This window comes from Perna viridis, chromosome 13, assembly GCF_037379345.1.
Source record: "Perna viridis isolate PV_CMFRI_1.1 ecotype Kerala chromosome 13, ASM3737934v1, whole genome shotgun sequence".
NCBI classification, from domain to species: domain Eukaryota; kingdom Metazoa; phylum Mollusca; class Bivalvia; order Mytilida; family Mytilidae; genus Perna; species Perna viridis.
Genome location: NC_142457.1, coordinates 4577818 through 4595844, shown reverse-complemented (window position 1 = coordinate 4595844; position 18027 = coordinate 4577818). Strand labels below are relative to the sequence as shown.

General features: G+C 32.8%; 1 long non-coding RNA gene across 1 annotated transcript; it reads right to left on the bottom strand.

Moving 5' to 3' along the window:
• Window positions 1-8593: 8593 nt before the first annotated feature.
• LOC148599320 (uncharacterized) lies at window positions 8594-12841 on the bottom strand. Its single transcript, XR_015918142.1, has 3 exons — window positions 12693-12841; window positions 10189-10252; window positions 8594-9686 (listed from the first exon to the last, which is right to left on the bottom strand). It is a non-coding gene; the product is annotated as an uncharacterized LOC148599320 (long non-coding RNA).
• Window positions 12842-18027: the final 5186 nt, after the last annotated feature.

The window sequence follows — 18027 nt, the reverse complement described above, 5'->3', positions numbered from 1 at the left end:
AATATTCAAATAAATTAAACATTATCACCAAAAACAGGCTAACAATCTGTATATCACTTTTCAGCAATACATACATATTTCTCATTGGACTTCCAAGAAATGTACAAATCATCAACTATCCGATAAGTGGCGATAACTATTACTACACTTTAAAATACAATTCACAACAAACAATGCAGTTCCTGATTTGCTCTTCTGAAATACATAGATATCAAATGTAAAGTACCTTATAACAAATATTCGTTACAACATGTCCCTACAACATTTTTGAATACCACTCGTAAATGAATTAGAAAGTGAAAACTTACATATGGTATGCAAAAGATTAAGAAAGTTGCACAGTTCCAAAACATGTTAACGTAATACCATCGTTACATTATACTTTTGTTAATGTTATGCAGTATCATTAAACCTTACCCTTTCGAAGTATCATTATTATACCATATAGAATTAGCAATGCACCAACTGTTGAGACCACATACGGGTATGACACCCCTGTAAGGTCTGAAATAAATATAAAAAAAACAATATAAATATAAGGAATTTTTATCCTGAATCATGGTTACTATATTGCCTTTCTAAATGCGTATTTGTTTTGGATGTCTTTTGTTTGACTTAGGTTTATACCTCACGGAAACAATATGGACTCTTATTTTTATTTTGAATTATGAAAACATATGCTTTCCTGGATTACATTCTTTGGATTACCGCTAGGGCATTAGTTCCCTTGATTACTCTATCAATATATCCGAATAAGAAATATCAAGAAGTGAAAATTTATGTCCTGTTATATGATGATGTTTGTATTATTTATAAAATAATTGATCTAGTGGAACAGAGCAAATACATGTACACCAGTGTATTACATAAATTATATGATAACGTCTCTAGTAGGATATGGTGGAACTATAGTACATACGTTCAAAGATTACCAAAACTTTTTTGTAAGCTCAGAAAGAATTACAACAAAAATTATAACATTCACGATAACTAACCAATAACAAATCATCAAAATTTAATTAAGGTAAAATAACGACAAAAAGACACATTAATGACCAATATTTCCTGACTGTGGACAGACGCATGTCTAAGGTAGGATTTAACTTTTTTTATGGGCTTTTGTCATCCCCCTTTAAAGGAAGGTCAACATGTCATCAAAACAAATATTAACAAAAAATGTTGAAACGTCAGCAACGGGATAATCCAAATACGTTAATACGTACATGGACCGAACATGAACACAGGAAACAAGTATGATCTGCATAAACAATGTAGAGGTCTGAATTAAATAGATTACACATTAAAACCGAAGATAAAGAAAACATGACTAAAGCACAAGCAATATGATCTTCTACAAAAAAAAACAGGTGTGCTATCACAATCGTTCACTTAATAATGCATTCGATTCTCCCCCATAGATAATACCTCAGTTATTTACCATATTGAAAGAGTAGTCAAGGGAAGCAAGGTTATAGCGGTAATCAAAATAATGTAATCCAGGGACATAGACGGGACATGGAAAACAGACAAACACAAAAAGAACATATAGTAACTAAAATCATACATACAAAATAACAAAAGCAAATGAGCAACTTGAACCCCACTAAAAAATTGGAGCAGGAAACCGGTGCACCAATAGGTTAAGCGTCTTCTGCTTCTCTAGAAATACCCACCGAGTTGCTCATAAAAAGTCAAGTCCGGGGTAGACAAAAGAGGAAATGAAAACTATGACCCGTTGAACAGATAAGTTTTTTTTAGCGCAGAAGAATAAACCATAACGATTCCCAATCCATTTGAATAAATGACAAATTCATTTGAAAATAAACACTTGCAATTACTGAATTCTATCTTAGAACATATTAAACGATGATAGTGCTGAAACGCCTGGCTAGATCTGACCGGGCGTTGGAGGAATAGAGTATGTGGTTGTTTTAATACCATTTATATAAGATGTATATCCCGATGAAATTCCCTATAAAACAAAAGTAACATTATAACTCAAGAGCAAAAAAAATAAATCTATTATCTTTAAACGACAATCCACTGCATCAAATATCTAAAAATAAACATTATGTAAACAAACTTCGTCATTATTTTATTTATAATTATTAAATTTATGGTATAAAAACATACGCCTGAGAAAACATAGCTCAAGTCTGAAATATTAGATTGGTAACACATTTATGTGATAAATAACACTTTTGCATCTCTACACAAAATACAAAAGCTTGAACAGAATAGCATGGCATGAAACAAATTATCGATCAAAAATAGTAAAATCCATAATTTAATAACATCAATATTGAAACTAAATACCATACCTCACATGAGGTGCAAAGGACCCATCCAAATTCAAAAGTACAACTACATCACTGTTCCGAAAATTGCATCACAACAATCACGAGTCATTTTCTACAAGAAAACTTTCAAATATCAATTTTACATTTCATTTGTTGTATGAGTTTATAAAATCACTAGAAGTCTCAATCTTCCAAAATTAAGGTAAAGAATATTAGTAAATAAATGTTAACATAACAAACCTCTGAAAACTTCAAATCTACACAACTTTCTTCCATCTTTGAAATTAGAAATATGGCTACCGACTAAAACGAGCTCACTTACCAACACAATATAAATTTCCCTCCAAAACCAAACTACATAAGGTCAGTGTCATGATTGTCCAAGTGTCACTCTAATTAGCATACTATAAATAAGTAAAACACGTGTACTATACCTTGCGGGTATTTCTAAGGGTAAATCAAAATATTGAAGTACTAAGTACTGATCTAAGTTCCCCTGAAGAATAAAAAAAACATAGAAACGTAGAAGCGACAAAACGAGAAGTACTGAGACAATCTTCGTCGATTTTCGATCCTCTTGGATTATTAGGACCGTGAGGGCCAAGATACTCATACAGAAGCATTGGAAGGAAGGCTATGAGTGGGACGAGATTTTACCTCAGAACATATTGCAAATGTAGACAGAAATTAAAAACGTTATAAAGGATGTCACGTATTCGTAGATTCCGATGAACAAGCGTATAGAGCAACAGCGTAAAGGAAATTCGACAGCTTTAGTTATCGCTAAAATCGTGTAGCCCCAGTCAAACACTTTCGAAATTAGAATTGAGGGCCGTCGCAGTAGGAACACGTACGGTATCGCAGTTAAAGGACAACTTTAAAGGTAAAGCGTATTGTAATATGGAGCGACAGTCAGATAGTTCTTCATTGGATTGCATCAAAGAAACCACTTTGGTAATTCGTATCAACAAAATACACAAATTGGACTGTCAATGGAATTACGTTCCAACCAATTCAAAAACAGCCGAACTTCAGACTCGCGGAATATTAGCTGAGCAACTGGAACAATCTACATTGTGGTGGAATGGACCAACATGGATTACAAAAGAAGACCATTGGCTAACACTGACTCCGATCGTGAAACCCGTTGTTTCAATTATGACGACCACACACAACGATGAGCAGCGAACGACTATAGCCGAGTTAGATACCGGGACATCGAAAATTATCAATTTAGCATGATTTTCATTACTTCAGAGACATTTGCGTGTAACCAGCTATGTTTTGAGATTCATGCAGCGATGTATGAATAGGAAACGATACAGATTTAGAAACCGTACGAACGAAATTGGACAGGCGACGAAATATTGGATATTAGACATTCAATACGGCCATTTTAGTGACGAGAAGAGCGAACTCTGCAAACCGCAAGTTACATGCCAATTACCACGTACGCGGCAGTTGCGTTTATTCGTCGACGAAGAAGGAATAATCAGGAGCGCGGGACGTATTCACAATACAGAATAGGACTATAATACGAAACATCCTATCTTCCTACCGAAACGACACGCCTTTACATATCTTATTGTGATTGATGCTCATCATAAACCTCTACACCCAGAAGCCGGACAGACAATTACGCATATACGCCAGTCGTACCGGATACCGTCTATACGGCAGTGTGTGAACTTTATACTAAAACGATGCGTTCAATGTCGTAAAGTATTCGGTAAACCATACCGAAGTCCTGTATCGCCACCGCTACCTAAGGACAGAGTTCAGAGTGTTACATCGGTTGAGATCACTGGAATCGATTTCGCTGGACCATTAATTGTTCAGAGTAAATGACAAAGTGTAAAGACTTACCTGTGCTTATTCGCTTCTGCCAATATTCGTGCCGTTCTTTTAGAACTAGTTTCAGATATGACACTCGATATGTTTATGCTAGCTTTCCGACGATTTATTAGCAGAATAGGAATGCCGACCACGATATATTGAGACAACGCACCAACGTTCATTGCTGCAGATAGAGCGATACCTACAGAACTGAACATTTCCGTAAACTGGAAGTTTATACCACGAGCCGCCCATTGGTATGGGGCATTGTTGGAGCGGTTGATCGGCCTGACAAAAACAACAAAAACAACTATCAAAAAAGTTCTTAGAGAAATTGGACTTTGAAGTGTTACGAACTGTCCTTAGCGAAATAGAATTTGTGATCAACGACCGCCCGACAACGACCACAAGTGGATTAATGACAACACGAACAACAGTGAAATTAATTCTCCTTGATATATGAACAGTTAAATGTGTTTATTAATCATGGACTCTAATTGAATTTTGCGGCCCCCAGAATGTTGTGAATAGTTTCTTTATTTCTAAGTTTCAATTATCTTTTATTTATGAACGAAAGACAGTACCGTTATTTTCCGCAATTTGTAACGTAATAATTGCTACGTCGTCACCGGAAGCGGTAACTCTTGTATGGAACGTCTAGAAACTACATGTATAAAAATTTGGTCGTCTTAGAGTTGTTTTTCACTTCTTAACATTCCCTAAAAACCACAAATTCAAGTATTCAACGAAATGTCTTATTGCTCCAACAACCAACCAAAATTTATCCCCACAAAAAAAATGAAACCACAGCATAGGTTTCACCATGTAATTATTACATGCTTGTGGGAAAAAAAGCAACAACAAACATTGTGAAATTTGGTCCATATGAAAATCATAAGCTGCTATTTATATTATTTAAATATTTAAGGATAGTCTGTCTCGTTTATGCAATCAATGAAGTTTTAATTTTCAGCTGAAAAAGTCATAATTGAAGTATTGATTTTTATTGTTTTACTCCACGTGCTCCTATCATAGCACAGCAAAATCTGTGGCCGTTTTAACTTTATTTTAAACTCAATTGATAACTTCCTGAAATTCTGTAAGCTCTTAAACCCTTTCAACTTAATTATACGTACTTTGATACTAAACACGTGGTCTATATGTACAATATGCTATAGACAGCTTGAACGTTTCATTTATTTGTTTGTTTTCCTTAGTGGCGAACACAATCATGTAGAACTGCGGATATATTTGTAATGATATGATCATTGTATAGTAACATTTGGTGTATTAAACATATTAAGTTATTTCTTTTAATAATTAATAATAATTAATAATTTAATAATAATGGTATAATAATTTGTATGTCTTTGTGTCGTTATATAACTTCCCAGTTTGATTTTGAAGAATTACTATCGTTTAATTACTGTGGATTGTATGATTTTTTGTCGGGCCCTTCAAGAGTTTACTTAAATGTATGTTTAAAATTATTGAACACCTTTTGGTGCTCTCTGAATACATTTACTTCTGTATAAGTGGTTATTGTCGCTATACTCGCAGTCAAAACTGGATGCAAAAATTAAATCACGCAAAATTAAGATAATTTGAGTTATTCATCTTTGTTCTATTCATTAAACTCTTGTCAATCTCAAAAATTCCATTTCGCCAAAAAGACAAAAAAACCTCATCCCCTTTTTTGAAGAAAAACGCGAAATTTTCTACACACGAAAAAAAAAAACATTTATGCTGTAATTTGCTTTTCGGTAATATGCTGGTGCATTTGTTTTCTCTTTCTATTCTACGTCGGATAATGCTTACAATATAACAGCAGTATGTGCCCTCGATATATTTGTGTCAAGGTTTGTGCACACAGCGATTAGTAGATACAATTTATTTTATAATCACCAAGCGCCGGTTAGATCATTCATAAAACTACAACTATATTATAACCCCTTTTCTTTTAATAGTTTTTAGAATGACATAATTCAATCGTTTCAGTATCTTCAGTTTTTATTATAGCAGTCTTATTATGCTTAAGCTTACTTTGTTAGATTACGTTAGGCAACATGTTGCTCTTTAATATTTTCTAAAAAAATATGTATTATCACATTAAAGGGTACATAATTAAATACCCATTTTAAATGGTAATCAGTTTGACAGATATCCTTGATTTATTTGTAAAAGGTAAAGTTTTGCTCAAATTTTCAAAATAGTGAAGAAGTTTGTGTTTATGATCCATAACCTGCTTGCTACAATGCTTGACATGTATTACCGAACAGTTTTTTTCACGATTGACAATGTGAAGGCAATGATAAATTGATAACACTGTATTTGGCTAACGAGCCTTTTTTGATTAATAAGTTTTTTAAGTTTTTTTTTACAATTTTACTACCACTCAATTGTAATGTATAAACACTCGGAATCCAAGATATAAATCTTGATGTTCTCTGTACATGAAAAAATATGTCAGAATTGTATTATACTTAAGATAACAGCTTGTACGCATTTATATATCTATATATTCCCGATGTTTCAAACTTTATAATTTACATTCCTTATTTGTCATTATTTGTTTACTCTTTAAAATAGCTTTTTCCATCTTAAAATTGAAGATTCTGGTGGAAGAAAGTCAAAACACTTCGTAATATTATTTTTATGATAAAACATTGTTGTGGACTATATCAAATTCAGGAACTATGAACCCAAGACTTTAGATTTGTAAATTAATGTAGTGAGCGCTATTTGTTACATTTTCAGTCAGGTCATTATAACCGTTGGAATTACTTTCGTTAGATTTGCGCCCCACTAGTGATTGATATGAATCACAATTTTTACATGTAACATTAATATTCCTTGGGTTATTGATCGAGTTCTCACTGTTTGAACTAGAATCGCCATTTTCTGTATTGATTCCTTCAGTGTTGGTTTTCCTTGAAGCAAAACGGAGAATCCCGGTGGATAACGGTTTTTAATTGTCATTCTGCCCTTCACCAACACTTTTTAACCTAGGTTCTGGTTGGCTTCCAAGTATCCTATCTAGAAATGCTTGATTTTCATCAACCTGTCCTGATTTATGATGCGTTAATTGATTTTTAAATATTGCAGGAGTTTTACATGTACTAATATCATGCTAAATTTTGAAAAAATGTGCAAGAAAAGGAGGAACTCATTTCATTTACCCAACTTTCAATATCAATAACCACAATGATGTTAAACATGCTTCGTTTCACATGTCGAAGATAATATCAACATAACCCATGTTATAGTGTTCGCACCCATACAATTTGCAGAAATATGTCATTTTTGAGATTGTACTGAAATAAATATGTCGCAGCGACACAAACCTCTAATCAATATACTAAAAGCAGACGTTTTTTTTCCTTTAAGCTTAAACGTTAGTTTGGTACTGTTACCCAATAAATTACGTTACACGAGTTAACCATTTAAATATCTTCAGATTCGTATATCATGCATATCAAAATTAGGTATCAATTTAGCTACATCTAAATGAAAAGATATCTGAGTAATGTAATCCCTATTTATCCATAATAATATTTAGACTTAGTGTCTGAAATATGTATGTCATGTTTGTTGCTAAACACCGTTAGAAATTTATTAAATTTTGAACTGACATTCTTAGAAAAATTCTATTTTCAAAATAGTCCAATTTTAAATTGCAGTTCTTTTTTCTATAATACAAACGAACAATGAAAAATATTGGCAGAATTTTATCTCAACAAACCTGCGTAATTCCGAATATATTGTATGCGATCTGAGTTCTAAATATTTTAATTCAATTTTGACTGTTTAATTGTTTGAACATCAGTCTGAATGTGTTATGTTATTAGAAACAAAAAACAAGTATGCATTAAACGCGTTTAACCAAAGGTAACTTTGTTTCCTAATTTCGTGGACTTGATACATCGCATCTACCCTAAAAACTTGAGGTAAAGGATACTACCTTAGAAGGCCTCATATCGTTACAAGCGTGACGACTTTTCCTTCAAAATTGTCATCCTTGGTACCTGGCTTACTTTCTTTTGATTTCAGATAGAATGGTTCTATTGATTACTCTTCAAACTATTTTACTCAATATTTGTTTTTACATAATATCATGTAAGTAGATCTATACATGAACGCACTGATTGATTTCATTGAACATTTTGTAGAAGACATAAATCAAAAGAGAATATTGAACTATTCTATGTTATTATCGAATTTAATGCGAGAAACAGAATGTCATAAGTTGTCAAAAGATGAAACAAATGTCTGTCATTTTTGTATTGTACATCAAAATTAAATCAAAGTTATGATGCGATCTTTTGTTGAACTTACGTTTGGATATCGCCATGATATTTCTACCTTTAATCAAAACCCTGTTTAGTGAAGGGTCATCGAATCACAAAACCCTGTTTAGTGAAGGGTCATCAAATCACCTGTTAATACGAAACACAAACCTATTTGACTGTTTTTATGTGACAGAAAAAAAGTATCAATTTCAGCATACCTGACAAAACAATATAGAATAACGAGCTCCTCTAAGTATAGAGAATTTTGAAATCCTTGAAAGTTTACAAAATGCATTTGTACAATACGATATCCTGCATTGATCACGCTGTGTAGTTTTCGTCACGCTCTGTCATCATTTTAGCAATTTCATCGAGCGACATAAAGTCATCAGTATTGTTTTCATTTACTTCTTCGTCTTCAGAACTTGATGATAATGGTGGCCCCACCATAAAATGTTCAATGTCAGAGTAGTTTGTTCTATCTTCTCCGTGAATCATAAACCGCTGTCCGGTCTCGGTAAATTCTAACTCAACATAAGTTAGATGTGCATTCGGCTGATAAAATACAAAAGTATACTTATATTGTTTCAATTTGTTTAAAGTTTATGATTGTCTTTTCAAATTCATATTTCAGCAATCATCTTAATATAGTATTCTTGATGTTGTAATTTTGTTTTCATAAGGTTTAATTTTAAGATGCATCACTTCTGGGTTAGAAACCATCTTGTTTTTAATTAGAAATGTTACACCATTTTCAATTAGGACCATCAAACATAATGTGCTGGAGAACGAGGGGCTAATGCATCTAGGTGGGTTATTTTGCAATATTTACAAACATACAAGAGAACAGGTCAACATAAATTTCAATGTATTTCGTTTTATCAATTATATAATAAATATAAATAAATAATAATCAGTTAAGCGATAAAAGATGTATAACACTGATGTTTCGTTTACATTTGACGAAAAAAACAGACACATACAACAACGAACATTAAATAATCAAAAAGCTACGTACAACACAACAAAAGTAATTAATCAATTCCGACCCGACTAAAAACTGGGAGTATCGAACAGGTGAACTGGTTTAATCTAGTTGGCCAATAACATGTTTTTTTTTTTTTTTTTTTTTTTTTTTGCTTTTATTTCAAGCAATTTATGTTATAAATTATGGATATCAATTTATTTTGATGTTGATATTAAAATGATTCCTTTCGATTCACGTCCCGGCTGTCTTCATTTCCAGTTCGGGTAAGAACTCCTACAATTAAAGAAAAAGAAGAAAGGACAAAGCATTACATGGCAACGAACGTGTACAAATGTGTATATCATGTTATGTTTATGTGGCCAAAACAATATCCATTCTGTCGGATTACAAATAGAATGCATAAATCTTTGGCGCTACGTCACCATGAAATAATGAAACCATAGACTGTCTTAATTGCAGAGAATCAAAGGAATGATACGTTAATTTGTCTCTGCATTTCATCATATTATTCTTTTGACGCGATTTAAAAAAAAAGTCGAAGTAAACAATGCATCAATTTCAGTATATTTTATATTTTCTCTGTTGTAGTAATTTTTCCGATCACCAAACTATATCCGTTTTTCCTTTGTCCTATTTTCTTTTATATGGGTAGAATATCGAATTGAGAAACTATGAAAAAATTGTCAACATTTATGAATTTAGTTTATTAAGGGGTCACACGATTGTGTTTGTTGTATTTTCGTATTTTCGTTTACAAGTAAAACTGTCAACAAACCTGGTTCTAGTGGTAGTCTTGGTGTCGTATACTTGGTTCTCAAAACCTACATCATCAAATGGATCTGAATCAAATGTAAGCAAATGATATTTGATGAACTTAAATGTGATGATAACAATTGACTACTACTAATTGTTCTTTGTTACCTTTTTCAAGACATATATTTATCAAACTATCCAAAAAATACCCAGCTATCTCTGTTAAATATAAAATACGACGAAAGGAACTAGATTTGCTATTCAATGTGCAATCGATGTGATAAAAGACGAATCACATTGTTTGAATAGTGTGTTTATTTTAACGTGTTATATTTTCATTTCTCATTACACATCCAAAAATTATCTAACATTTATAAAATGTTAATGTTGTTAAGTCCCTAACGAAAATGTTGATTGCCAACATTCTATTGTCATCGTTAGAATTTCAGTCCAGTAGGGGAACAAGAGCACCCCTAAGTGTACCTCGTCATATTTCCGAACATGTATATGTTGATAAATGCAATTTTGCGATAAAACAAGAACTCCAAAATATGTGAGAATTGCAAGAGTAATCACGGAAACAAAGGTTATAGCGGTAATCAAAAGAATGTAATCCAGGAACAAAGACCAGACATGGAAAACAGACATACACAACAAAGAACATAAAGTAATCAAAATCATACATACAAAGTAACAAAAGTAAATGCGCAACTCGGACTCCACTAAAACTGGGAGCATGGACCAGGTAGGGTAAGCGTCCTCTGCTTTTCTAGAAACACCCGCCGAGTTGCATTACATCATTTTATTGGGCGATAATTTAATACGCCCACGTTATTTTATATTCTCACATAGAGCAAGGTACCACGTGTGTTTGTCTCTTGAACTATGTTTATTTTCAAAACAAATATTTTAATGTTGATGAAAAAGAGTGAAACATCATGTGTCCTGATCGGAAGTATTTTGATTCAGTTTCAATCACAGCATATTATTCAAACATCTACATTTATATGACACGGATATGACCTTTACTGTGTATACTAACTTTGATCTTCTGTAGCTGAAACGTGGTTGGTGCTGCAACTAATATGATGGAACAGAACAACTACATGTACACCAGCGTATACCTGATATGGTGGAACAGACCAAATACATCTACATCATGGTATAATTGATGTTGGACCAGACCCAGAAGTCAGCCTCGTGTCTTAATATGCACTTAGAGATCGATGGTAAAGGGAAGCTATCAAAAAAATATTTCGAATAACGTGACGACTTCTCATTCAGAATTGTCGAATCTCCTTTCACCGGTGGCAATATCCCTTCAGCTCCTGCGTATGGAGTTTTCATATCACAACTCATACGTCATTCCAGAGCTTGCCGTAACTATGCAAACTTTTTATATCAGGTTAGACTTCTTACAATTAGGCTTTTAGAACAGGGTTATATTGGTACAAGGTTGGTGTCATCATTGCAGAAGTTTTAAGGTCGTCATCTTGAACTCGTGGATCGTCACATTTGTACGTTGCATTCATTTGTACCGTGAAAACTGATTTGTTACAATGTCATAGTTTTCCTCTTCTCTTTTCTCTATCTTGGACTTTTTATGAACAACTAGGCTGGTGTTTCTAGAAAGGCAGAGGACGCTAACCCTAACGGTGCACCTAGTCCATGCTCCAAGTTTTTGGTTGAGCGTGAGTTAGCTTTTGTTGTTTTGTATGTATTATTCTTTGTTGCTTTTGCGTATTTTGTCTTGTATGTCTTTTTCCATGTCTGGACTTTGTTCCTTGATTACATTCTTTTGACTTCCGCTATAATCTTTATTGTCTTTTTTACTCTTGGTTACACAATTTGGTGAAAAATTTGTATTATCGTCGTTCCATTAGAAAAATCAGTGTAACGTCATGTATTTCAGAATTCGCAATGATATGAAACTTTAAGATGTCATTCTTCCTCGGAATTCATAGTGGAACTTTGAAAATGTCTTTGTTTTACATGTAGAGTAATGGAATGGTTAAAAAGACCTAAATCAAATATAACATTGACATTTTTTTATGTTATTTGTTTATACCGATTAACAAAAATATCGAGTGGTCAATGTGGTCGTTTTTACACAGGCAAAAGAGTCATATATAAGCATCATATGTGACTCGATTTATATGAATTTCATATCGGTTTTTCAATTAACTATCACAAAAAATATAATTGAATTATTAAATGTTAACAACAATTGATATTGTACACATTTTGTTTGAAAAAGTTTGACCCAAATAAAATTATTATCAACTGCATTTAGAACCAAAACTGCTTATGCAGGTAACAATTCAAATTTATTTTAATTTAAATCAATAATCATTTTGAGTATACATTGTATAAATGTATTTGGCTGTATAAACCCGTTAAAGGAGATCGCTCATTTTCTATAGTACAGTCCTTTGTATGAGGATGCGGCCCCTCCATGAAGTGAAAAAAGTTTACATTTCATATGTCATTAAGTAACACAAATTTATAGAATTTGTTGATACTCACAGTTACAACGTACAACAAATAATGTTAAACAGATCAGCTTGACAGCCATAACTTGTAATTGACATATATAAATCCAATCTTTCTGAGAAAATATAACTTTACCAATCAATGCTTTTACACATTATTTAAAGGTAATGTTTGAAGTGACTTTTAACTAAATGTATGTTATACACGTCATGTGATACTTCCTCATATCGATAATCTATACTTTTACAATTTAGATATTGGAATATGAACAGTGATATACAAAGACAGAAAACATATACAATTATCCTAAATAGTCAACTATCACATTTTTGTTTCCGTCAATGCAGGACAATAGTTTGCACTTTACATTTGTTTCCCGTGAAATTTGCAATATACGAATAATAATCTTAATGATTACTTCTACAATGTCTGATTCATATCAACATCTTTACAAAAAATCACACAGAAAGATGTTTAAACATAGACGGTTAAGTGAATAACTGATATTCATTTTTTTCTTGAATGTTCTTATTTTGTCTTGATACAGTCTTCAGCTAAATACCAGTAATATACATGTAATCTAATGCTACAAATATAATTCAAGTTTGAAAGAAGGAAACATTAATGCCAAAACAAAACAAACAGAAATAACAAGTAAACTGTAACACAAAATAGAGAATTGCGTCTGTTGAAAGAGGAAATACATGTTTTGCAAACGTGTAACATGAAATCAAAAACTCTTTATTTCCTCGAAACGGTATACCAAAGTTTCTTTTAAAAATAAAAAAAAATATAGTGCAACTAATAAACGTGGATATCACCACATATCTTTCGATCTTTTATCATTAGTATAGTACACATAAAGAAACATAAAAAGGATTCCGAAAAAAGTTAAGATAGTCTATCTCATTTATGCCAATTCTGAAGTTCAAATATCCATCTACATGTAAAACAGTCACTATCGTAATATTAAATTCCATTATTCGTTAACAACATGTGCTTCTATTTAAGGGCATTCAAGGAAGTGATCGTTTGAACTTTACTTCAAATTTCATTGATAACGTCCTGAAGTTCTTTAAGCTCAAATACGATTTCAATTTTATTACACGTCATTTGATACCAAACACGTGGTCTATATTAACAATATGATATAGACGGCTTCAACGTTTGTTTTTGTTTTTGTTTTTTTTTTTTGTAGTAGTCCTAAAGAAATGGTGATCTATTTAAGGAACGTCAACCGTTTATATCGCTTCATTTTCTTCAACTGTGAATTGCGGATATTAATGAATTATTTGCTGAATATCAATTTTCACAGCATTCGTATATTGTTCAAAATACGGACATATCAGTTGAGAAGTACAAAGCCGTAGTCAAATACAATTTTATGGATGTACACTCCTTAATTCAAACCAAAACGTCTGCAGTGTGGTGATTAAAATACGTAAAACAAAACAAACTTATCACTTAAGAGATAGATGGTAAAAGAAAACTATTGACCAAACTTTACGACAAACTAGATGACTCTTCATTCAGAATTCCTTTCATCTGTGGCAAAATCCCTTTACCATCTGCGTATGGCTTCTTCATATCACAACTCATACGTTATGCCAGAGCTTGCCGTAACTACAAATACTGTTTGTATCGCGCTATACTTCTTACAATTAGGCTTCTGGAATAGGGTTATGTTGCTACAAGATTGAAGTCATCACTAATGAAGATTTATGGTTGTCATTATGAACTCGTGGATGGTTACGGAGTATCTATCTGCACCTTAAAAACTGATTTGTTCAACGTGTCATAGTTTTCCTTTCCTCTCTCCTCTACCCCGGACTTGACTTTTTATGAGCAACAACTTGGCGTGTGTTTCTAGAAAAGCAAAATAATATTGAAATATTTGACGCGCTTGGGCTAGTTTCTCGAGTTACGTTAGATCCTAGATCTATGTTGCAAGAAATTGGGATGGGACGACGAGATACCACAAGAAAAACGTGAATTTTGGATTAAATGGATTCTGTCATTACCGGAGAAGGTATCAGTACCAAGACGAATAACATACACAATGCATCAAATGTCCAGTTACATTTATTCTCAGATGGCTCAGAGATTGGATATGGAACATATGTGCATATGTGCGAGTAGACGACGACCACGGTAAAGTCAAATGCTCTCTTGTAATAGGAAAAGCACTCCTAGCGCCATTGAAACAGACAACATTACTTCACTTAGAACTGTCAGGTGCAGTGATTGCTTATCGACTTTATTAGTTAATTTGAAATGAAATCGATATCAAACTTGATACTGTAACATTTTGGACAGACTCTATGATCGTATTTGGTTATATCAAACACGAAAATCGTCGTTTTAAAACGTTCGTGGCAAACCGATTGAGCGTAATTCAGGAGCTATCAACAGTAGATCAATGGCATTACATCGATTCAAAACAAATCCTGCTGATATAGCATCTCGAGGTATAAATGCAAAATACCATAAAAATATGGAGATATGGCTCTATGGACCAAAATTTCTATGAAACATTTTTCGATGGCCTCAACAGAATGAAGCTACTCCAAAGATCGATAACGGAGACATTGAAAGATGTTATTGTTAAGTGTGATGTCGTGCACAATTTGTTCAACTACTACTCAGATTTGATAAAATTATTGCGAGAAGTGGCTTGGCTGCTTAGATACAATGACTACAGTAGGAAGCGTTTCCTTAATCATGACGTAGAATGTAAAACTGGAGACAGCTCACAGTCTCAGAAATAAGGAACAGTTGCAATCCGTTTTTTATCACGAGACTCACTAACATGTTGGGCGACAGCAAGTATTAGCTGCTACTCGGCAAAAATACTGTATTGTGAAAGTACCAAGAATGTAATCCAGGGACAAAGATCAGACATGTAAAACAGACACACACAACAAAGAACATAAAGTAACTAAAATCATACATACAAAATAACAAAAGTAAATGAGCAACTCGGACTCCACTAAAAACTGGGAGCATGGACCAGGTGCACCGGTAGGGTAAGCGTCCTTTAATTACGTACTTTAATGAAATTCATTCCATTAATCATACTGAACAGATCGTCAAAAACTTTTATTCGTTTTTTTTATACTCTACGTTGCAAAATTAAAAGGCAAGAAGACATCTTCAGAAAATTAGAGTGATGACCTTCGCTCTACGACAAATCCTCTTAATTTATTCTCATTTCAAAAGCTTTACGGTTGCAAACTAATCGTCGATTTGGTGACCCCATTTCTATTGAATTAATTTGAAGTCCATATAAAATTCCGACACCGCAATGGTACAGGTGATATGTAAAGTAGGAACAATACATGAATACACAATGTCTTTTCGGTCTTTAGATGCTTCATTTTCAATCAACAAGAGTCTTTTTTTTATCTGTTCTTTTAAAAAAGAGTACTTAAGGAATCCATGATTCTAGCGGAAATTGAAAGACTATTATCTGGGGACAATGGCCAGACATAGATACACACGACATAGAAAGTGAAATTACCACAATAACACGTACAAAGCAACAGTGGATTGAGCGTTAAGGTGAATAACTGATATTTTTATTTCCCAAAGTTTCACAGACATATTTAAAATGTCTAGATACATGCTTTATCAACATACATGTAATACATATGTAGTAAAATGCCACAAATTAAATTCAAGTTTAAAACAACTAGACAATAATGGAAAAATTCAGACATGTAACAAATACAATGTAGCACAAAATAGTGAAACTTTGCCCGTTGAAAGAGAAATACATATTTGACTGACCATTTGTCACATTAAATCTCAACACACTTGGTTTCTTTGACACCCCCTTTTTCAGAAGCAGCGGTTCTCATCCACATATAGTTAACTTATAAATGTAAACTCATACGTTACGTGATTATGCACTACACATGTGGGATATCATGCACGAAAATGTAATCAAGGGAACCAACAAATCCTCACAAAATTCATAAAACAAACATTTAAGCCAAATTTTCTTTCCAGATTTATCAATGTATATTTAATCTGTTAATTCTGGATAGCACCATATGTATTTAGGGGTTTACATACACAAAAGTGAAACACAAAAGGGAATTTGAAAAAAAATAATTCATAATGTAGATTATTTTCAACAGCTTTATTTAGCGAATTTATTATGTGGTTCAGCTCACCAATCAGGATCCCTATTTGCGTTTTCGACACGAGATGAGAAGCTTGTGTCCACTACTGTTTTCACAACATACATATATACTGAAAAAAGTCTCGATTATGCAATTATTGAAGTGTAGATTTTCAGCTAAAACAGTCACAATCGATATATTTATTTTCATTTTTTATCCCACGTGATCCTATTATAGAACAGCAACGGATATGATCATTCAAAATTTACTTCAAATTGAAGTGATAACGTCCTGAAATTATTAAAGCTCTTAAAACTTTTCAACTTAATCAAACAACTTTTGATACTTAAACGTGATCTGTATGTTCAGTATGTTGTAGACAGCTTGCATGTTTGTTATTTTGCTTCCCTTAGTGGGGAACAAAATAGTTCAGAAATGGAGATATTTTAATGATATGATCATCGCATGGTATCCTTAGGTATGCTAGAGATTTAAGTTTGGGTTGAGACATTGTGCAGTCAGGCATGTCTTTACCTTTACTTTGAGATCAATGGTAAAGAAAAACATTGACGAAACTGTGCGACAAACGCGATGTTTTTTTTTCTTTCCAATTTGCCTACGTTTTTTCTTCTACATATCACAACCCATACGTTATGCCAGAGCTTGCTGTAACTACACAAACGTTTGGTACTGCGCTAGACTTCTTACAAATAGGCTTTGGAACAGGATTATATTTTCAATCGGCCCTTTTGGTATTAACTCATTCTTAGATTATCATTAAAAAATGAAACATCTTAACAATAAACAACTAAAACTGTAAAAAAGAGTAAGACCGATTTCAGTCAAATTTTTAAGACCGTTTAAGACTACAGGATTGTCCTCAGTTTGGCTTACGCTAGACGCTTCAGTCTTCTTCTAATGGATAAGACCAAATATTCTGTTTTCTGTTTAGATTAGTTAAGGCTTTGTTTATTTTAGATTGCATACACATGTATTAAGACCGCGTCTAGATACCATGAATTTGTAAAGCATGAAATACCCCCTTTATGTGTTAATAAGAAACTGCTTTTGGGAAGTATTTATAATGGTAATTTCAATTATAAATAGTATTCAAATGTACTTCAAAAGTGTGATTAAAATTACTATTTTGGTGTCAGTTTTGAATTATTATATAGTTGATTCTTAATCCCTCGATCTTATTTTTTTTATAATTTATTTCTAATACAGATTAATTTGAAAAC